This window comes from Cupressus sempervirens, chromosome 9, assembly GCF_028749045.1.
Source record: "Cupressus sempervirens isolate cs-2001-9-10 chromosome 9, ASM2874904v1, whole genome shotgun sequence".
Taxonomy (NCBI): domain Eukaryota; kingdom Viridiplantae; phylum Streptophyta; class Pinopsida; order Cupressales; family Cupressaceae; genus Cupressus; species Cupressus sempervirens.
The window spans coordinates 151,993,476-152,017,630 of NC_143126.1; positions in this window are offsets into that span (position 1 = coordinate 151,993,476).

The window sequence follows — 24,155 nt, forward strand, 5'->3', positions numbered from 1 at the left end:
AGCTCAAAACCTTGAATAGAGCCAAGAGTTGAGATAGTAACTCCTACATCAAGAAAGAATATAATAAAGAATCACCCATCTGAGTAGATAACCAGAAGCAAAGATAAAGGTGTAATGGTAAGAGGAAGAGTCATAAAGAACTATGTTTGATATCTCAAGTTAAACCTAAGAATTTCAATGAAGCATGTAAAGATGATTATTGGAAACAAGCTATGAAAGAGGAATTGGACCAGATAGTAAAGAATCAAACATGGGAATCAATCCCTAGACTAGAAAACAAGAATGTGATAGGAACTAGATTGGTATTCGGGAACAAGATGAATGAGCAAGGAAAATTTTTAAGCAACAAGGAAATATTGGTATGTAAAGTTTACTCATAGCAAGAAGGAATAGACTATAATTCAAGACCTATGGTCTTGTGGCTAGAATAGAAGTAGTAAGATTATTCTTAGCTTATGTAGCACAAAAGAAGTTCAAAGTATATCAAATGGATGTCAAGTCAACATTTCTAAATGGGGAACATGAAGAAGAGGTTTACATAGAGCATCATAAATGTTGTCCTTTGACAAATGACAAGGACATAGTATGCAAATTTAAGAAAGCATTGTATGGATTAAAGCAAGCACAAAGAATTTGGTATGCAAGGTTGGACAAGCATTTGACAAAGCTTGGATATAGAAAGGTTATGGTAGATAGTAATCTCTATTGGAAAGAAATTGATGATGGTTTGATGATTTTGGTAATATTTGTTGATGATATCATATTTGGAAGAAATGATGATGAAAGTGAGAAGTTTGCAGAAGAGATGATAAAGGATTTGAGGTGAGTATGATAAGAGAAATGAAATATTTTCTAGGATTATAGATTGTATAGAATAAAGAAGGAATCTTTATTTATCAGATTAAGTATTTGAAGGATTTACTAAAAAGGTTTGGTTCAAGGAAACATGTAAACCCATTGGAACACCCATGGTAACTGGACACAAGTTATCTACAAAGGATGAGACACCTACCATTGTGTAGAAGAAGTACAAATCTATGATCAAAGAATAGCAATATCTAACTCACACAAGGCTAGATATAGAGACTGTAGTTGGAATTGTTGCAAGATTTCAAGCTGGTCCTAGAGAAGTACATTATGCAGTAGTCAAAAGGATATTTAGATATCTAAAAGGAACATCTAACTTCGAATTATGGTATGATAGATCTAATGATTTCACTTTATGTGCCTATACTAATGTTGATTTTGCAAGTAGTATGGATGACACAAAGAGCACTAGTGGTGAAGCCTTCTTTCTTGGAGAAAGATTGGTTTCTTAGCTAAGCAAGAAGTAGGATTATACATCACAAAGTATAGTGGAAGTAGATTATGTTGCAGTAGCAAGCAATTGCAATCAAGTTGTTTGGATGAAGAAAATGCTGAAAGATATAAGGATAGAAATTAGTGAACGTATTGTCATACATTGTGACAACACAAGAATAATAAATATGTCTAAGAATCTAGTGTTTCATTCAAGGACTAAGCATGTTTCTATTAAGTATCAAATGTTGAGAAAGAAAGTTATAGAAAAGGAAATTAGATTGGATTATGTGAGCACTAAAGAGAGATTTAAGATATATTCACTAAGCCTCTTTGCAAAGAGACTTTTGAGCATTTGTGAGGTATGCTAGGTGTTATGCCCCTTCCTACATCAGAGTAGATTATGCAAGAGTGCAATAGTCTAGAGTAAAAGAGCACCATTGTTTGTCTGGATTGAATGTTGATTCTTCCTATATGGGGGACTATCTATGATGGATAGAGTCATCTAGGACTCTTGTAGGATGTTGTTTTGAACAATGTATTTGGATACTTGAGCTAATAAGAATTAGTTATTATAGGGTTTGATGGTTGCTGAACCCTTTGACATTGATGTCAATGGGGGATAAGTTTGACATGAAAAACATCATGAGAAGATCACGAGGAAGAAAATCATGGGGAAAAGCAAAGAAAAGAAAGAATATGTACAACATGTTTAAAAGAAGTACAACATGGATTGATAATTTGATGGAAAGAACATTGAGATATATAAATGGGGGAGCATGATTGATGATGAGGATTTGAAAAGAAATATTGAAAAGAAAGATTAGCATTCTTTAGATGGTATTCTTGGAACTAGATGCTTTTCATGCATATTGTCATCAATGCCAAAGGGAGAGATATTTGGAAGCATGAATGTTGATGATATTTCTATGGGGTAGTATTGTAGATATGTTACTATGGTGATATGTTACATTCATGACTAAGATTTTCATTGATGTCAACATAGTAGTACTCTATGGTATCTAATAGAAGAACAATGGAAAGATCAAGTTGGTATGGATAGCTAGTTGAGTATTTTAACTATCCAAGTTTATGGAAGATATGATTGAGTATTTGTTATATGAAGTTGATTTCAGATGAAGAAATGATAAGTGAAAAAGAAGTTATGCAAGTTTTAATGATGTATGTTCTAATATAGATTTTATAGAGGCATGTTTGGGTAGACTTTTTATATCTCTTTGCAGAGTTGTTATTCTAAGTATCTAGGTTGAGGATATGAAGAAGATACATTGGTGATGATGTGGCTAAGTTTTCTCATTATAATATTACATATACAAAAATTTATTTAAGTTACAAGGTGGAAGATGAATGTTGTCACTAAGTGTAACATGTTCTTAATGTGGTCCTATAGTGATTAATTGAGAAGGGTTAACAATAGACTTAGTGAATTGTTTCATGGACTTGGTATAAAGGAAGGAAATTTTTCTTTATCATTTGACAAGTAATAGTATCGATGAGAAGTAATTAAAAGAAACAAAGAGAGTGGAATGTGAAGTTGATCATAGCAGAGAAGAAGTGAAGGAAACTTCATTGCCAAGGTCAATATTTGGATCTAAGGTTCATAACCTAGTCTATAAGGTCTAATAGTGACTAGTCTAATTGATAGGAGAGAGGAAAGAGGAACATAACAATAAATTTCATGTTTGAGTAGTGAGCTCTTCTTGTAGTTGAAATTGCATGTTTGGGCAGTGGGCTCATCTTTCATACATTGTACCAAAACTCCTAACAAGTTTGGAATCTTCTAATAGGGATTGAAATTCTCCTAATAGGGACTCATATGTGTTGAATGTTGGAATAGACTACTAATAGGGTCCATCTTCTATTAGAAATAATAAACCACCAATATAACTGAGAGGGGGGGGGCTGGGCTGAATTAGTTATATAAGTATCTGAAACATTTATCCTCTTAAAAAAATTCAATCATTCAATTAAAGTAAACAACAACCATAAAGAGATGCATACACATTTACACTAGCTATGGTAACTAGGGAAACCCTTGATCAGAGAGAAAATCCTAGTGGGAATGATGCCCACAAAAGAACATGCTAATATGAATCTTCCTTGTTAGAGGATGGACCCTATTAGGGGTCTATTACAACACTTAGTACAAAAGTCCCTATTAGGAGACTTTGAATTCCTATTAGTAGATTCCAACCCTATTAGGAGTTGTGGAAGGCGGTTGAACCCAATTGTCTAAACACCTTCAAGATCATATCAAAAAACCCACTATCCAGTTGACCTCAATAATATTCCTTTTAGAATAACATATATATAACAATATTTTGCTTCTTCCTTTTGTCTAGATTGTCAGACTTCTTTACCTTCAGCTCATGTAATCAGGTTTGGAACTTTGTAACTATCAATAGCAACTCTTAAGGTCACTTACACACATTAGAAAATCATTATGTTCTGTTGCTTTTGAATTCACAACTCTTCTCTACTCAAAAATCTCAATGATGATGTCTAAAACTTAGAAAATATCTTCCCTTTATACTACACTCAATATGATATTCTTGAGTTAGCTTCACACTTTATCATCATATATTAATTAAATGAAATAAACATTTAATTAATGTTGTTAGCTTGCAGTTATACAAAAAATTTCACACATATGACTCCCATACATGCACACTCTCTCACATCATTAGTTGTAAGTATGCCACCTCTAGTCAATTGTGCAACTCTTTATATCAATTACAATAAGTTGTATTAATCATATAGTAGGAACTACTCTCCTAATGCTTTGGTTCCATGTGGTTCTCAGTATATCAACCATATCCTTTGTACACTGTCAATTCAGGTTCTATGCACTTACCCAAGTGAAAAATACATACTATAGTATGTGTAGGTAACTATACATAAGCAAATAAGTAATGTATTGTCCTAAATAGCAAAATTAGAATATGCTACTCTATCAGTCTTTTACAAATTCATTACTATGTTGTCATCAATGACAAACACAGTTATAGATATATCATAATAATGCTCTATAATACTCCCGCATAGCATCAACATTCATGCTAACAATCTCACCCATTGGCATTGATGGCAACATAGATGAAAAACATCTAGTTCCAAGAATACCAACAAGTCTCTTCATCAATCAAATCTTGCTTCATGCAAATTCTTTATTGCAACATTTCTCTTCCATAGTATAATGTTTTTCATTCCATACTTCTCCCCTATTGACATCATTTTCAAAGATAGTACACTAATGGTTCAACTATTTTGAACATACAATAAAACAAAACTAGTATTTAAAGACACTATTGCATACCAATTACCAATTACCAAGAGTCCTTTACAAACTTTATTCATCACAGATACTCCCCCATTAAGGACGCATCAACATTTAGTCTAGTCTAATAATGGTGCTATGTACCCTAGACTGATGCACTTTTGCATCTACTATTTTGAACTAGGCAGGGGCATAACCCCAAGCACGCCTCTCAGGAACTCAAATGTATCCCTTGGTAAGGCCTTTGTAAAAATGTTAGCAATATGTTCCTTAGAGTTAATGTGCTCTAGTCTGATCTTTTTCTCTACAACTTTTTCTTTTAGCACATGATACTTTATAGAGATGTGCTTGGTCTTAGAATGCAAAATAGGATTCTTAGATATGTTAACTGTACTTGTATTATCATAGTAAATGATAATAGGTTCTTTGAATGTAATTCCAATATCATTCATCATATGCTTCATCCATATGACTTGATTATAGTTGTTCGCTGATGCAACATATTCTGCCTCTATAGTGCTTTGTGATGTGCAATCTTGCTTCTTGCTGAGCCAAGAAACCAATCTTCCACCAAGAAAGAATTCTCTCCACTAGTGCTTTTTCTATGATCTCGATCTCTAGCACAATCAGCATCAATATAGGTCCAAAGAGTAAAATCATTACTTCTATCATACCAAATGTCATAATTAGATGTTCCTTTCAGATCTATGAATATCCTTTTTACTATTGCAGAGTGATATTCTTTAGGATCAACTTGAAATCTTGCCATAATTCCAAATACATTAGTTATATCAAGTCTACTATGAGTCAAATATTGCAATCTTCCAATCATATATCTATACTTCTTTTGTTCAACAGTAGGTGTCTCATCCTTGCTTGATAACTTGTGACTAGATACCATAAGAGGTCCAACAGGTTTACAATTTTCTAGACCAAATATTTTTTTAAAATATTTTAAATACTTTGTTTGAGAAATAAATATTCCTTCTTTATTTTAAACAATTTCCAATCCCAAGACAAATTTCATTCTCCTATCATTCTCATCTCAAACTCATTCTTCATGTCTTCTGAGAACTTTTTACTGGCTTCATCATTTCCTCCAAAAATGATATCATCAACACAAACAATAATTATTAGCAAACCATCTTCTATTTCTTTCAAGTACAAGTTACTATCTATTGTTCCTTTAGCAAATCCAAGTTTTGCTAAGTATTTATCCAATCTTGCATACTAGGTTATAGGTGCTTGCTTTAATCCATACAAGGCTTTCTTTAATTTGAAAACCATATCCTTCTCTTCTATCAAAGAAAATCCTTTTGGTTGCTCAATATAGACTTCTTCTTCAAGTTCTCCATTTAGGAATTTTTACTTAACATCCATCTAATATACTTTGAAGTTTTTATTTGCTACATATGCTAAGAACATTCTAACTACTTCCATTCTTGCTATAGGTGCACATGTTTCCACATAATCAATTCCTTCTTTCTAAGAGTAAACTTTGCATACTAGTCTTTCTTTGTTTCTTATTACTTCTCCTTTTTCATTCATTTTATTTCTAAATACCCATTTTGTGCCAATCACATCTTTGTTCTTGGGTGTAGGAACCAATTCCCATGTGTCATTTTTAATTATCTATTTAAGTCCTTCTTCCATTTCTTTTAGCCAATGATCATCCTTGATTGCTTCATCTGCACCTTTTGGTTCCACTTGAGATATTAGGCATAGTTCTTCATTGATTCTTCTTTTTGTCATTATTCCTTTTTCTTTACTTCCTATTATCTAATTAGTAGGATGATTTCTTATCAAATTATTATTTGGAGTAGGAATTGCTACTTCAATTCTTATTTAATGTATTGTACTCTATTCTTCTCGTACTACTTCAGTTTGCACATTATTCTGCAAGTCATTGTTAGTTTTGAGAAATAGTTCATTGCATCTATTGGCCATCCAAGAATAATCATCTCTATTAGAAGTATAATTTATTGTCTTCTCTTTAGTGCCAAACTTTTCATCTATTTTTACATTTACGCACTCTACTATAGTTTTTTTTTCTATACTTGAAACATCTGTAAGCTTTACTCTTCAAAGAATAGCCAAGAAACATACTTTCATTGCTTCTTGGATCAAACTTATTGATATCATCATCTATTTTGATGTACAATTTTCTTCCAAATATCCTTAAATATTTGATTACTCATAAGGTACTTTCTCCATACCTTTTCTAATCTATACACTATTTAGTGTATATATTGTTCTATTGACTACCTCTCTCCACAAGATTTTTAGTACATCGTTCTCAAATAACATAACTTTTTCTACTTTAGAAATTGATCTATTTCTTATTCCAACAATCCCATTCTACTAAGGTGTATGGGGTGAGGATAGCTATCTCCTGATACCATGCTCTTCAAAATAGATATTGAATTCTCTAGAAGTGAATTCTCCTCCTCTATCTAATCTTCAACTTTTGATTATAACTCTAGATTCATTCTCCACTTTGTTCTTAAATATCTTGAATTTTTCAAATGCTTCTAAGTTTTCCTTAAGAAAAGCTACCCACATCATGAATCTAGTAAAATCATCAAAAAAAATCATAAAATACCTTTCTCCGTAGAACACTCTTGTTCTTATAGAACTGTGTACACCAAATTGCTTGCTAGGAAATGAGACTTTCTTCTTCTTAGCCAATATACATTCCTTACAAATAATATTAGTGGTCTTAGTGATCTTAGGTAAATCTCTCACAGCAAGTGTGTTATTGGCTTTCACAATGTTATCAAAATTAATGTTACAAAATCATATGTTTCATAACCAACTATTGTCAACTTTAGCTACCAAGCACGTTGTTCTAGTGGAGTTTAACTAAAATACATTACCTCTGGTTCTTGTGCTAGTCCCAAGTAGTTTTGCTTCCTTGTTTTTGATAATGCATGTGTCATTACAAAACTATAGTTGGTAACCTTTGTCCATAAGTTGTCCAACACTTAACAAGTTATATTTTAGTCCATCAACAAAATAAACATCGTCAGTATTTGTTTTACCATCTAGTGTGATAGATCCAATTTTTGTAATGTGGCATGATACATTATTTCCTATTCTGGTGATTCCTCCATCATGGCTTCTAAATTTGATAAATTTTCTCATATCACTAGTCATGTGATGTGAACAACCACTATCATTGATCCAATCCTTTCTTTCAACTTGTGAGATCAACGCATTTTCTTCTCTAATTTCTCTATCAAGACTATCCTCCTTTATAGCTATGAATCCTAATTCATCTTCACTTTTGCTTTGATCAGATTCTTCTTCTTCTTCTTCATTGGCATATAAAAAATTTCTAGATCTTTTAGATTTGAATTTTCCCTTATACTTTCTTTCTCTCTTAGGACACATAGATGTATAATAATCATAGTCCTTAGATGTCCAAAATTTAAAGATATTCTTACAATCCTTTTCTCTTTCCACAAGAAGAGCCATTCCTTCCTAGATCTTTTCCTCAATAGACTTGTTGATGCTAGCAATGTCTCCTTGCACTTTTTTGTTCCTTGCTAGACCAGGTTTAATGTTAAATGCACTAAATGTTGTCTCAACTTTTACTAATTATCCAAATTGTTTTGGATTGAATTCTTCAGCTTCCAATCTATTAAGTGATATTTCTTTGGTGAAATTAGTGATACATGATAACATTACCTGAATCATTTGTGTTATTCTCTTGAAAGGTGGTGTCAGACTTTTCAAGATCTTCCATATAACTTCATCATCAGACATCTTTCCACCATGAGATGTGATTCCTGTAACAATCTTACATATTCTACCAATATAGTTTCTCACATATTCATCTTCCATCATCTTAGCATCTTAGAATGCAAAATATAAATTTTTTAATCTAACCCGTTTTGCATGTGTATCACCCTCATAGTTATCTTCTAAGGTTTTCCAAATTTCATGAGATGTTTTGAGTTGTTCTACCAGGCTATACTCACCTTTAGGTAGTGTAGATAGTATTGCTTCTCTTTCCCTTATGTTGCACATGAATACTTCTCTTTTTTCCTTAGTGTAGCTTCCAAGATTGTCTTCTTCTGCAATGCTTTTAGATGCCTTGGTTACAAGCCAAAATCCTAGACCAATGCAGAAAAGATGAGTCTTCATTTTATCCTTCTAGATGTCATAGTTAGTGCCATCAAAGCTTAGACTTTCCTTTCTAAATAGATTCGCCATGGATCTCCTAAAGTTGCTAAACTTTTTCTACAAGGACCCGAGGCTCTAATACCAATTGTTAGAAATAATAGTCCACCAATAACTAGGGGTGGGGAGGGGGTGAATTAGTTATATAAGTATTTGAAAAATTTATCCTCTTAAGAAAATTCAACCATTCAATCAAAGTAAACAACAACCATAAAAAGATGCACACACATTTACACTAGATATGTTGACTAGGGAAACCCTTGATTAGAGGGAAAAATCCAATGGGAATGATGCCCACAAAATGATTTACTAATATGAATGTTCCTTGTTAGATGATGGACCTTGGTAGGGGTCTATTACAACACTTAATACGAGAGTCCTTATTACGAGATTCCAACCCTATTAGGAGTTATGGAAGGCAGCTAAACCCACTATTCAAATAGCTTCAAGATCTAATCAATGAACCCACTATCCAATTGACCTCAAAAATATTCCTTTCAGAATAATAGATATGTAACAATCTTTTGCTTCTTCCTTTTTCTCTAGTATGTTGGACTTCTTTACCTTTAGATCATGTAATCAGGTCTAGAACTTTGTAACTATCAATAGTAACCCTTAAGGTCACTTATACACATTAACAAATCATTCTGCTCTGCTGCTTCTAAATTCACAACTCTTCTCTACTCAATGATATCAATGATGATGTCTAAAACTCAAAAAACATCTTTCCTTTATAACACACTCAATATTAAATTCTTGAGTTGGCTTTGAACACTTTATCATCATACATTAATTAAATGAAATGCATATTTAATTAATATTTTTGGCTCACAGTTATACAAAATCTTTCACACGTGCAACTTCCATACATGCACACTCTTTGACATCTTTAGTGGTTAGTATACTACCTTCAGTCAACTTTGCAACCCTTTATATCAATTACAATAAGCTATAACAATCATACAGTAGGAATTACTTTCCTAATGCTCTGTTTACATGTAGTTCTTTATATATCAACCATATCTTCCATACACTGTCAATTTAGGTTCTATGGGCTTTCCCAAATGACAAAAACATACTATAGTATGTGTAGGTAACTATGCATTAGCATATAAGTAATGTATTGTCCTAAATACAAAAATCATAGTCTAATGCTCTATCAGTCTTTTACAAACTCATTACTATGTTATCACCAATGCAAAACATAGTTATAGATACATCATAACAATTTTCTGCAAAACTCCCCCATAGCATCAAAATTCATGCTAACATCCTTTAACAAGGAATATTTATGTTAGTACAAGGGTTTCCCTAGTTAACATATCTAGTGTAATATTTTATGTGCACCTTATTATGGTTATTGTTTACTTTGGTTGAATGGTTAAGTTTTTTTAAGGAAGATAAATATTTTAATTATTGGATAACTAATTCAATCCCCCCCCCCCCCCCCTCTTAGTTATCTTGGTAGAATACTATTTCTAACATGAAAAAGGTGAAGTTTTGAGAAACAAAACTAGATTGGAATACAAAGGTTATTCACAATAGGAAGAAATAGATTATGAAGAAATGTATGCCCCTATAGCCCAAATGAAAGCAATGATAATTTTTTTGGCTTATGTAGAAAATAAGAAGTTCAAAGTGTATTGGATGGATGTTAAATCAGCCTTTCAAAATGGAGAACTTGAAGAAGAATTTTACATTGATAAGCTTGAAGGATTCCCTTTGAATAAAGATAAAGACATGGTATGTAGATTGAAGAAAGCATTATATGATCTAAAGCAAGCATGTAGAACCTAGTATGCAAGGTTGGACAAATATTTGGAAAAATTAGGATTCGCTAAAGGAATGGTAGATGCTAACCTATATTTGGAAAATATTGAGAATGGTTTGCTGATTATTTTATTTTATTTTATGATATAATTTTTGGAGGAAATGATGAAGCAAGTGATAAGTTTTCTTAAGAGATGAAGAATGAATTTGAGATGAGCATGATTGGTGAGATGATGTTTTTCTTTGGTTTGTAGATTGTACAAAGTAGTGATAGAACTTTCATTTCCCAAGCTATGTACTTGAAATATTTGTTTTGGAAAGTTGTAAACCTATTGGTACACCAATGGTACTTGGTCACAATTTATCTAGCATGGATGAGATGCATACAATTGAGCAAAAAAAGTATAGATCGATGCTTGGTGGTTTGCAATATCTAACTCACATCAAACCAAATGTAGAAAATGCAATTGAGATTATAACTAAATTTCAAGTTTATCCTAAGGAGTATCATTATGGAACAATAAAATGGATATTCATATATTTGAAGGGTACACCTTATTATGGATTATGGTATCATATAGATGGAGTGATTTCACTTTATGTGCCTACAATGATGCAGGATGGGTAGACAGTATCAATGACATAAGAAATACTATTGGTGGAGCATTTTTCTTTGGAGGAAGATAGGTTTCTATGCTGAGAAAGAAAAAAAATTGTATTTCATAGAGTAAAGTTGAAGTAGAGTATATAGCAACAAAAAATAATTGTAATCAGATCATGTGGATGAAGTAGATGTTGAAGGGCATTGAGATAGAATTTTTAGATCTAGTTACCATACATTATGATAACACAAGTATAGTGAGTATGTCTAAGAATTTTGTAATTCATTCTAAGTCTAAACATATATCTATTATGTATCATGTTTCCAGAGAGAAGGTTCTAGGAAAATATCTATCAAATTGGATAATGTCAGTACAAAAGATCAGATTATTGACATCTTTATGAAGTGTTTGCCTAAAGATACATTTGAGTATTTGTGAGGTATGCTTGAGTTTATGATCCTTCCTACTTTTGAGTAGATGATGCAAAAACTACATTAGTCTAGTGGTACAAAGCACTATTATTTAACTAGATTGAATGTTGATGCTTCTTATATGGGGAGTATTTGAGATGATTAGAGTCATCTAGGACTCTTAATAGTTGGTCTAAAATGTCTTTGGACACTTGAGTTGATTGAAGTCATGGTAAAGATGATTATGATAATGAAGCATTTTTCATTGATGATAATGGGGGATAGTATGCATGAAAAATATTTCTTAGTGATCCCACAATAATGGCTTGCACTTTTTGACCAATTTTAATACTGAAATCAATATTTTTGAAACAAACCTCACATTCGAGTGACTATATCTCTAAAACTATGAAAAATTTTAAGATGATGTAAACTAGTGATTTCTAATACTTTGTTCCTACTTTGTAACCATATTTTTTAATTTTTAAAAAATATTATTTCAACTTCAAATTTTTCTTATCCTCTAAAAAGTGCTACATATGAAAAATCAATATTTTTAAAGAGTGACAGTCCATTTGACATGCATAACTTCTTTTCTAGAAATGATAATGAGGTAATTCTTTTGGTGTTGGATTTTTAACATGAACTTCTAGAGGATGCATTTGGTTTGATAAAATTTCATTGAATATTGTATAGTTTATGAAGTTTTGAAGTGACATCAATCATAATTTAGACATATGTTCATTTTGACATAGATAACTTGAACTCAATTTATCATAAATCTAATTTTTTTTAATAGAAACTTATCTCAGCAATATATTTCCTAGATATTTTTCAAAATAAATTGACCTAATTTATGAATTTTTCCAAAGTTTCAAACTTATTTCATGTCCAACTTTTAATGAACCTATAATGAGTTAAACTCATATTTGAAAGTCTTAATGAATATAATATTTATTACAATTATAGTCATAAGAAAGCTTGCTCTAAGTAGCACAAATTAGAATTTTTCATTTTATACTAGGAGATCATTCAATCTCAATTTTGGGAGTCAAAAGAGCCAATTTCATTTTTTTCAGAAAACAACACCAAAAATTTGTAAACTGACATGTTCATGCAAAACTACGAGCGAAAACAATCTGACAATCAAAAATTTAAGTTAACGTGTTTGCGCAAACATGTAAAATAATTTGAAGTTACTCTAAAATTTTCATAAAGTTACTGCAAATTTATTAAGGCAAGGGAAAATTTTAGATTTTTTTCTCAAATAGAAAAATGTAGTTTTAAACTCAAAATTGTTGTTAAAATATGTTCATATGAACATATTAATAAGCTATATTCATGCGAAAATATCTTATATGAACTCAATATGTTCGTGTGAACATATAATTATTTTATGTTCACTCAAACATAGTTAGTACATTCACGCAAACATATGTAAAATTCAATATGGGAATTTTCTATCATTTCACGATTTTCTTCATCCCTCAAAAGTGGTACCCAGTATTGTGGGTTCACCTACTCTATGTATGAATGGGACAAAGTATGAAGATGAAGTATAATGAATGGGGGTGAAGTTGCAATTTGTTTAGTGTATGAACAACTAATTCAAGTTGTCTAGTCTGTGAACAAATGATGTTGATCTTGAAGAAAAGTATGTAGACAAGACAAGTGCTCTAGAGGATTTCATATTTGATTAATGAAGAGAATTTGAAAGGATAACAAAAACAACAACAACAACATAGTGTTTTTGGTACTTTTGGAACATAGATGTTTTTCATCTATGTTTCCATCAATGCCAAAGGAGGAGATTGTTAGCATGGATATTGATGGTATTCCCTTGGGGGAGTATCCTAAGCATTGCCAGAGAATGTGGAGATTGTTAGCATGATTGACATTTGTATTCATGACTATATTTTTAATTGATGACAATGTACTATAGTTTTTGTGAAGATTGGAAAAGTAGTAGATAGAGAATGAGATTTTACAAATATAAAATCTATGATAAGGTGAAGGGAAGTTAGGAACATGTTCTATATTGTGTCCTAATGATGAGGTTAAGTGCACATCAAGTAAGGATAAGATATGAAAGAGATATGATTGATTTAGAGAGAGCAATATACAAACAGAGTATCTGAGAAACATGTTATGATGAATGGATTGTACCTCATAATAGAGATGGAATCATGATGTGCAAGGTTAGATAGTGATAAAAGATATTCCAATGCTAACATTAGAAAGTATGCAAGGTTTGGAGTCATATGTGTGAGAAGTTGTAAAGACTATGAACTGACAGTGTTGTGTAATTGTGAAATAATTAAGTATCTTGATGTAGTCCTATTATAATTAATTGAGAAAGTGTCACCACCAATTCAATGAATTATTTTTAGAATGTGTTATAAAGGAAGGATATTTTCTTTGTTTGGAAATAAGCATGAGGTACAAAGTGTGAGAATAAGAGGAGAGTATCTGGTTAATGCGAGTAATCGATCCAAGAGATTATTTTTGATATAAGATTATTTTGAAGTAAAGAACCTGTAATGGAACAATCATTATTTTGTCAATGATGTTAAACCTACTACCTACTAGTGAGACAATTTCTTTTTGGTCTAAAAGCTATGATTTAGTTAATTGATGAAGAGGATTTGAGAAGAGTACATAACAATAGCACCTAGAGAAAGGTTGACTTATTTGGTATGTAAAAGAAGCACTAATACCAAGTAGGACATTGATTCAATAGTGTATTATTTATCTACTCAAAGTCTGAAATGAATGATTACTCAAGTTAAGACTAGAAAAACATCTATTAAAAGTGTCTACCAAGCCTTGTCAATCAGTCAGTGCAAGTTCAGTAGAAATTAGTGGAAGTTGAGTAAAAATCAAGAGATGTCAAGAAAAGATGAAAAATAGTGCAATACAAGTGATTTCTAGTATATGTCAAGTAAATTTTAGTTGATATTGAGCATTAGTAAAATTTAGTGTTCTCCAAGTAAATTAGTGTTGGTTAAGTGGAAGAAAAGTATAGAAGTTGAGTGACCACATATTGATGTCAAGTGCTAGTATTTAGGTGAAATCAAAGATTTTATGGATCTGAGTAGATGATTTTTTTTCTTGAATTGTAAGAAGCATGTGGAAGATAACTATAATGAGATCATGGCACAAAATTCAAGTAACATTGAAGAAGAATTTTCTAGAGGAACAAAATGGAAAATTGCATAGATTCATTATATCCAACCTAATCCTACCTAACCATAAAATGGACAATTTTGGTTAAGTGAAAAAAGATCTTAATTTCCCATTTATACAGATAGTTGGTCAAAAGAAAAGGTTTTCATGTGCAATAACCTAACAAAGATAAGGAGTCTATGGTATTACTTCATTTAGTGGACAAACAAAAGAGACCTCAATTAGCATGCAAAGTAAGAAGGCTTAAGAGTATGAATTCTTGAAGGGGGAACAACCTATCTGAGCTTAAGTGTGTGAATGCCAAGAAGAATGGAGGACTGAAACAAAGATCTATAATCTACAAGAGAGTTGTAAGTTGTCAAATTAGATAAATCCTTACTGTTACTTTCTAATCTTTTGAATTAAGTTTGACCTAACAATCATTCATAAGTCCTTTAACAAGTGATATTCTAATGGAATGATCTAAAGTCCTCTAACAAGGCTCACTTGTAATAGGGTGATTGAAATCATTTAATTAGGTGAAATTTAATAGTGTGTATTGTAACCCTTAATATGGTTGGACTTTCACGTAGCATCAGTTCAGAAGAATGAGAATTAGTAGCATGTTACTAGCGGTTTTTCCCAAACTGGGTTTCCATGTAAAATCCTCATGTCAAATGTGTTATTGAATATGTTATGTTTCATGTTTACATTTCTATAAGTTATTTTTGTAGACACCTAAAAATCCTTTAGAAAATAATGTATTTTTATTTTCTGAAAAATTCCTGATGACATCATCATTTATTAATTAATTAATTATTTAATTAATTAATTAATTAATTTTTATGCCATTAAATCCTTTTATCTTAATTAAAAATATTTAATTAAGGAATCCCTCCCAAAAATGTTTAAATCTTATTTAAACATTATTTCCTTATTTATTAATTATTTAATTAATAAATTGACCAAAAATCCTAAAATAAATAAAAAAATTATTTTTTTCCCAAAAGTTGGCCAATTTCCTTATGACCAATAACCTCTTCCAAAATCTTCTAATCCTTCTTTAATTTTGATTAAAGGCTAATCCCATCATTTCTTACCCCTAATCCCAACTCAAAATATTTAATTAAAGTTAAATATTAATCCTCATGTTTATTAAAAAAGTTTTAACAAATATCTCCTCCTTCACCCACCCTCATTAAATGCCATCCACTTGCCTATCCCTAAGCTAATCCTAAACCATCCTAATCCATCCTCTAATCATTTGCACAAGCCTAAGCAAGCTTAAAACCTTCCTAATCAAGTCCAAGTCGAATTTGCTCTCATCACCCTCAAAATATCTCAACCATAAAACTTTATGAAGTCCACTAGGTCATAAATGACTCTTACAAGCCCTTGTATTGCTCTTACAAGTCATTATGAGGGTCTTTATGAAGATTTTATCCCTTGAGCCTCCTTTGTTGACTCATCCTTCCCCTTTTCTCCATCCTCTCACCATGTGACATGTGTCACTCCTTGATTGGTTGTAAGGAAGCACAATCCATGTGCTCTCCTCTCATGCAATCTAAGCCCTCCATGAGCTTTTTCCCATCCTTGCATCTTAGCCCTCAATCCCTCAAGCCTCTTGCCTATAAATTGGATCCTTCCCCTTTGCAAAATAACACAATCCATGAAGTAAAGTTATAATGCTATTTTGAGAGCCAAATCCATACTAAAGCCATCTATCCACACCAAAAATCCACAATCATCCATTGAAGCCTTTGGAAGCATATTGAGCATACATCCTATCCATTTAGATAAAGCTACTCAACAAGAGAGCTTCTTATTGAGAGAGTCCATTAATGGCTCATATTCTCAATTGAGAGCTCATCTTAGTCTATCTTGAAGTTTATGAATTTTGTTTAGTTTGTAGAAGCTTTATTTAAATTTGGTTTCTATTAGCATACTAACATTGCTCATATACATTTTGGCACGCCCGGTGGGACCCCGCATGGGTCATCTTCATTAGCTTTTTTAGTCAAGTTTTGTATGTCATTTGCTGATTTTGGCTAATTTTTCTTGTTTTTGTGATTGGTAGGATTGTATAAATTGGTTTTGTAGGTCCACATGAGCATGAAGATGACAAAGGAACTCATAATCTATCTCATAGTGTTTGCAGATTTTTCAAGCTTATAGGTGGACAAAGAACTTGAAATTCTTCTTCTTCTTCTTGTCTATATTCTTCTTATTCCATCTACTTCTTCTTCTTCTTCTTGTGGGAGATCTTGGCCATTTTTTTTTAAGGAAGCAAAATCATACAAACTTCTTTTTAGTGCTTAAAATGAACTCCCAAATCATACTTAAATCCATTGAAAAATTAAAAATTTGCAAAAAAGAAAAAATCTTTTAACAAGTGAAACTAAACCAATCTAATCATTTGCATCCTTGCAACATCAAGGTTTTAGATACATTCATGCAAAATTAGGAACACTTCATTTTTGGGAATTTAAAAAGAACTTCAAGTTTCCATTTCAAAAGGTTCAAAATCAACACTAAGTGCACACTAAAGTTCTTTTAAAAAATCTCATGAAAACTAAGAGTCCTAAATGGTTGCCAAAAATTGTCTTAAAAGCTTTGTTATTTGTTCCAAACAAATGTCTTATTGAAAAATCTTGAATGTTTCTTAGGATTTTCATGCATCAAAACAATCTAGGAATATCATTTTTGGGCTTAAAATATGCAAACTAGAACACAAAATCTTGAATGAAAACCAAAGTCCAAAGAGTCATTTTCACTTTTGAGTCCAAAACAATCTTGAATGATCTAAGGTTAAAACAAAGCACTTCAAAGTTCTTAAAACAACACACAAAATCTCAATCTTGAATGCTCAAAAGAAAACACTTGAATGTTTAACCACTTTTATTTGAATGCATGTTGCTAAAATCACTCTTGAATGCCATGGATTAAAATCAAATTTTCCTTGAATGCATGGTTAAAACAACAAATCAAATCTTGAATTCTAAGGATCAATTAACTATTGCAATATCAAACACTTCATTTGGAGCTTCTAAAAATTGAACAAAACAAATCTGTTTTCCACATGCAATCTAGGTAAAGTTTGATTTTTGGACATTTAAGAAACCTTGTTAAGTTAAAATACAAATTTGCAAAAATCAATTTGAGTAGTTCTTTGGACTCACCTCTTTTCTAATCACCCATCAAATATTAACCATTGGTTGCAATCTCAACGCCATTTATGGGGATGGGTCTACTTGAAAATGGTGTTAAATGTTCCACAATCTAACTCACTCACTTGGTCTTTGAATTTTTTTTTTAACTTTATCAAAATTCTTAAATGATCAAAACTCTAGATTAAATCGATCACACTTCAAGTTTGGGTACTAAAATTGAACAACAACTGACGTGGAGAGCCTCCGAGCACGTGCTTGAAATCGAATCTCACACACTTTTGTTTAGGGCTTAAAACAAACTCACACTCAATCTTGAATGCCTTAAAGAAAATTAATCGATACTTGACGTGGAGGGCCTCTGGGCGCGCGAGTTTGCTTTTTTTGACCCTAACTCTTCTTATTGTTTGCATTCTTCGATCGATTTACTTTTGTTGGCACTTCAAGTTGGAATAAACATTGTATCTTAAACATGAGTGCTTGCAAAGTCTAGATCAGAAAACTTAAGCGTCAGTTGGTAAAAGAACAAGCATGTTTTTTAGCCCAAGGTCATCCAAGTCTTCTCTCCCCTTGTCATCTTTCGAGGCCATCTTGGGTGCATAAGATTAGGATCCAAAACCTTGTTTCTTTTTAGGAGGCCTGCTTGGGGATTTCATCACCCCTTGGACGACCTCAACTCCAATGTTCTGGCGGAGTATAAGAATTGGAAGGTGAATCGAAAGACACCTCTCTTGGGATCAATATTTTGTCACTCGGGCTAAGCCTCAAGGAACTTTATACCCTTGAGAAGTGAAAGAGGAGAAGTGGGTTACCGCTCCTCTCGGCTGTGTGACATCTTTTTGGTCTTATCTACGGATTTGGGCCTCACGTACCTTGGGTATATCGAGGACTCCTTAGCTAAACCAACTGTCAGCCTTGTAGACAACCATCTAGGATGTTAATGTGTTTGAGGTGACTGATCGAAACATTTGTAGAACATACACACTCCTTGGCGCAAGTATCACTTTCTGAGAATCAAAAACTTCTATCTGGTTGTTTCTATCTATTGCTTGATATTTTATTTGTTGAATGAATGTTTGCCAAACTTGGTCAATCCTAGCTTAGGGCATACTTAGCGTAGTCACTGCCTATTCCAGAAGTTGAACGAGTTGAAGCAAAACAACCAAGATCTCTCAAAGCCAAGCAGATTCAGAAATTGATGTTAGAGCAACCCAAACCCAAACAGAAGTTCCACCAAGTTAAAATCAAACCATCTCTAGCATACCAAGAACTTTCAGCCAAGAGAAAAGAAATAACACCAAGCCCACAAATTGCCAAAATCCACAAAGTAGAGGACAAAGCTACCGAAAAAGCACTTCAAGAGGCCTGGTTAGAGCGCACCATCAAATTTAGCCAACATCTAGGAGTTAATCCTACTTATGCCTTACCAACTAGGCATGATTTCTATGATTAGACACCCTTGTTTCTCCACATCTTCTTGGATAAGCTTCACTTTAGAGTCATTTTTGTAGAAAAGCCAGCCATCTTAGGTTATCCCCTTAAGCATTATTAGCTCATCCATCTCATTTAGAATCAAACCATCTAGCCAGCAATCAAAACCTCACATCCAAGCCTTAAAAATTGTTGTCACTTTTGCCAAAAGTTTGCCACTCCTAAAATCTTCCAAATCCATCAATCTCACCAAGGTTATCCCTTTGACAGACCTTTGTCTAGGGTGATCCAGCTTTGTCACTTGTTATCCCTCATCACCTTGAGCTAAAGGTTGGGATCCACAAGTGGTCAATCTCGTGTTCTTCCTAAAGGATCATCAGTCTATCCTTAAGTTGACACAATCACCACCAAGCTTACACATAAGAAAGCAGACCTTTCGTGCTTTGGCAACATATCTTTGAAGTTAGAATCTCTAACCCAATCCTCCTTAGGTTTTGTCGTATAGCTTTGCCTTAACCTAGGAAATCATTTGCATAGAGAAGCCTTCCTCCTTTTGCATCCATCAGCATTATTGCATCTCATCCCTAGGAGCATTTTTTATGCCACCCGTCACTTGCTTAGCCAAGAAGAAAGAAACAATGGAGCCCTATCATTTGGATCGAACAGCCTCACCCCCCTTGAGCACTCAGCCATCCTTCAGCCCAGAGAAAGCTATGCCATCATGTACTGACATTGAAGCTTTCATGAACCAACCAGGAAATGCAGTGTTGGTAAATGCCATTATAGACAAGAACAAAGAGACAATCATGGCTAATTTTCAAAGGGAAAATGTAGGAACCTTTGACTTTGGAAGACCCCCTCCATTATCAGATCCATCTCACCCATTGTTTGGGCAGCTACCACCACCCATAGGCTCTTATGATCCAAATTATCCTCAATATATGCCAAAAGAAGAGCCTCCAGCCAATCCATATGATCCAACAGACCCAAACATACCATCATCCACCCAAGTTGAAATCTCCATGCCGCAAGCCAACCCAGCCACCACCACTCCATCCTTGGTTCATACCTCTCCGCTCCAAACCCCCTTTACCCAAAACAGCTCACCGTTCACCCCCTTCACTATTGTTGCTGCTGCTCCTTAACCCAGCCTTCCAAATCCACCCATCTCCCAAATCAGTGCTAGCATCTTTGCCCAACCTCAGCAATATACAACAGGGATGCCACCCATGGGGCCAAGTAATCAACCTTTCATCACCCCCAGCTTGTTCACTGCAGCCCAACACACAATCCCATCATTTCCATTAGGTCTTGGGAGCTCAATACCATTAGCCACAAATCTACAAGCTACTACCCTCACTCCACAAAGCTATCAAATACCACAAGCTACTACCAATTTTCTACCAAGCTCTCAAGTGACCCCAGCCCCTGCCACCACTCTACCAAGCTTCCAAATCCAACGACAAAGCTATCAAACCCCATCAGTTCCATTCCCAAGCTTTCAATTCCCACCACCTCCACCACCAACTAATCCATTACCTCCAATTACCAACTACTTTTCAATGCCACTTCTAGGAGGTAATCCACCACCCCAGCCAACCACCAATTATTTGCAAATACCATCCCAAATGGGGGCACAACCCACATATATTGGTCAAACCCCACAAGCCCCCCGATCCTTTCCCCAAGCCTCTCAACCATCTTATACCTTACCTCCATAAAGCAATCCATTTATCCCACAGCCAGCTTATGTTCCTCAATCCCAACCTCAAATCCCATATCAACAGCAAGCCTCGCAGCACATGCAGCAATATGCGCCACCTCCCCCTCAGCAACCTATCATCCACCATGCAGCTGCCCAAACAATGTACAATCCCTATCAGCAAATCCCTCATAGCCATCCATATTCAGTGGCCCCATACAGCACATACCTACCTCAAGGCACTCCTACATTGGGGGCACCCCAGCCATCACCTATCAATTCAGAATGGGAGCAAATGAAGATAGCTCTGAAAGCCATCCAAGAAGGGAATGATCCGAAGACATTCAAGTTTGAGAATGTGTGTCCTTACCCATTTGACAGAGCCATTACCATGACACCATTTCCCAAACACTTTGAGGTACCCAAATTTGACAAATTCAGAGGAAAATGAGACCCTGTCACACATATCAAAGAATTTTACATGCATTGCCAGGATGTAGCATACAATGATGTCTTCCTCTTGCGCCTTTTTCCCAAAAGCTTAGCTGGACCAGCTCTTGAATGGTTTTATAGAATCCCCTATGGTACAATTAAAAACTTTGCTGAATTATCTGAGGCATTTGTAGCCCAATATGCCCATCTTGTTGAAACAGAGCTATCAATAGTTGATCTTGTCCACACCAAGCAAAAAGGTGGAGAAAGCCTTGCCAAATACCTGCAAAGATGGAAAACCCTTACCACCCGCATATCCTGCACCTTGCCAGAACGTCATGTTGTGAAAATGTTTATTGATAATGCCCATCCTAGCTTGGCTCACCACATGACCATGAACTGTTTGCAAACCTACAAAGATATCAAAGAGAAAGGAATGATCCTTGAGCAAGGACTCATTAAAGATGGTGTGGTCAAGCTTTACAAGGAAGCCAACCAAAATCAATCACATTCCAATGACAAGTCTAGGTATTGGAACAAAAACAAGCACATTGCAACAGATGGCGTCACTGACACCAGACATGTGAATATTGTTGGTCCTTCTCACAACCAGTCCAACCCACCATATCAACCAAAAAATCAACAAGCTATCAACTACCAACAACAGAATAACCAAAGCTATCAAAACCACACTCCAAGACCCAACTTTCAAGGGTCTAGCAATCAAGCTAATGCCATCAATGTAGCTGCAGGACAAAAGCCTAGATTCCAACCTACACCTAGAAGCTATACACCCCTTGGTGAGCCATTGGATGTCATTTTTGAGAAATTAGTCAAAGAAAACCTCATCAAATTTCCTCCTACCCAGCAAATTGACCCAAGCCAATCCAAAGCTGCATGGTACAAAGATAATGAGTACTTCAAATTTCATAGGGTAAAAGGTCACACTACCCTCAGATGCATGAAACTGAAAGACTATGTGCAGGACCTCATTGATCGGAAGGAAATCACTGTTGGTGCCCAAACCTCTCCCAATGCAGGCTTACAGATCTATGAAAATGCTTTTCCTCCACACCACAACCATAATCCTAGAAAAGCACCTATCCAAACCAACAACAACAACACCAACAACCGTCAGCCAAACCAACAGCATGGGAAGAACAATGACCACACTTCATCCTATATAGACTATGGTAGCCTTATAGGTTGTATATTCGAGAAAGAGCCTTCCGTCAATGTTATCAATATCCAAGGACCAAACAATGAGTGTGCAGTCACCACTCGAAGAGCGTGATTTAACATCACAGGCCCACCTGTTACACCAACACCATCAGCTCCATCAAAAAGCCAGTACAATATCTTGGAACACCTTGGGAACATGCCAGCCCAAATCTCCATTTTAGACCTTCTTCGCACTAGTCTTGTGTACAAGAACATCCTTGATAGTGCTCTCATAGAATCTCATGTCCCTTCTGATATCAATGCTACTGATTTTCATAATCTTGTTGGACACCTCTCATCCTCATGTGCCCTATCATTCAAATCCACCGACATACTCGTGGTCGACCCAGATCACACCCTTCCGCTTCGCATAGCCATCATGGTATCCAACTTTTCTATAAAAAGAGTAATGATAGATAATGGATCAGCCTTGAATATTTTCACCCTAAAATTCATAAAACAAGCTGGGTATACTGAGGCAGATATCATCAGTGAGGTTATCACCATCAAAGCTTATGACAACTTGGAAAGAACCACAGAAGGAACTATTTTGCTGCCAATCAAGGTTGGGCCAGTCATCCAAGAGACACTCTGCCATGTTATTGATCTAAACCTACCATTTAACATCCTCCTCGGTCGCCCATGGATTCATTCCATGAAAGCCGTTCCATCCACTTACCATCAGTGCATCAAATTTTCGCATCAAGGCACTGAGGTAACCATCCATGCCGATCCAGAACCCTTTGCTTACTGCAATGCAGTTGAAGCTTCATATACAAACCATTGCCCTGGAATTGATATCGGCACATCCATCGCCAGCTCATCCCACACTTATAATGACCCAAAAACCATCCTTGCCTCTACCCTGTCTACCGTGAAGATCAATAACAAAGGTTGTGGAGAGTATAGTCTGTTAGATGCATTTGCTGTCGGGGCACTCCCACTTGATCCACATGCCCATGGATGACCTAAATATCACAAAGCTAAGGAAATTCCACCTCCTTGATACAAACACTTTGGCCCAACAACCTTTGTATCCTCGAAAATCCCTCTTCATGAGGAGCTCACTCCAGATATCAACAAATGGTTACATAAGGATGCACCTCAAAGAAATCAAGCACGCCTTGACCACTTCAGCCAAAAGTATCCCCAAGAACATAAGCTCATCACTGACAAATGGAACTATCAAGGTGGTGGTCTAGGACCAGAAGAAAGAGGCATGCAGTGCCCCATCGACGCACACAAGTGGGAATCGAAGTCAAGTCTTGGCTTTGGCATACCCACAACTGGGAGCACCAATGAGAACGGTCACACTTTTTCGAACATTCACCGCAACCTTATTGAAATCAAAGACATTCCTGAGGAAGTTGAAAAGAGAGCCTACGACGATATCCTAGACCAAATCTCCCTCGGAGACTCTGTTCTCCAAGAACTATCCATCCACCTCATTGACCTACCACTCACCCATCCACA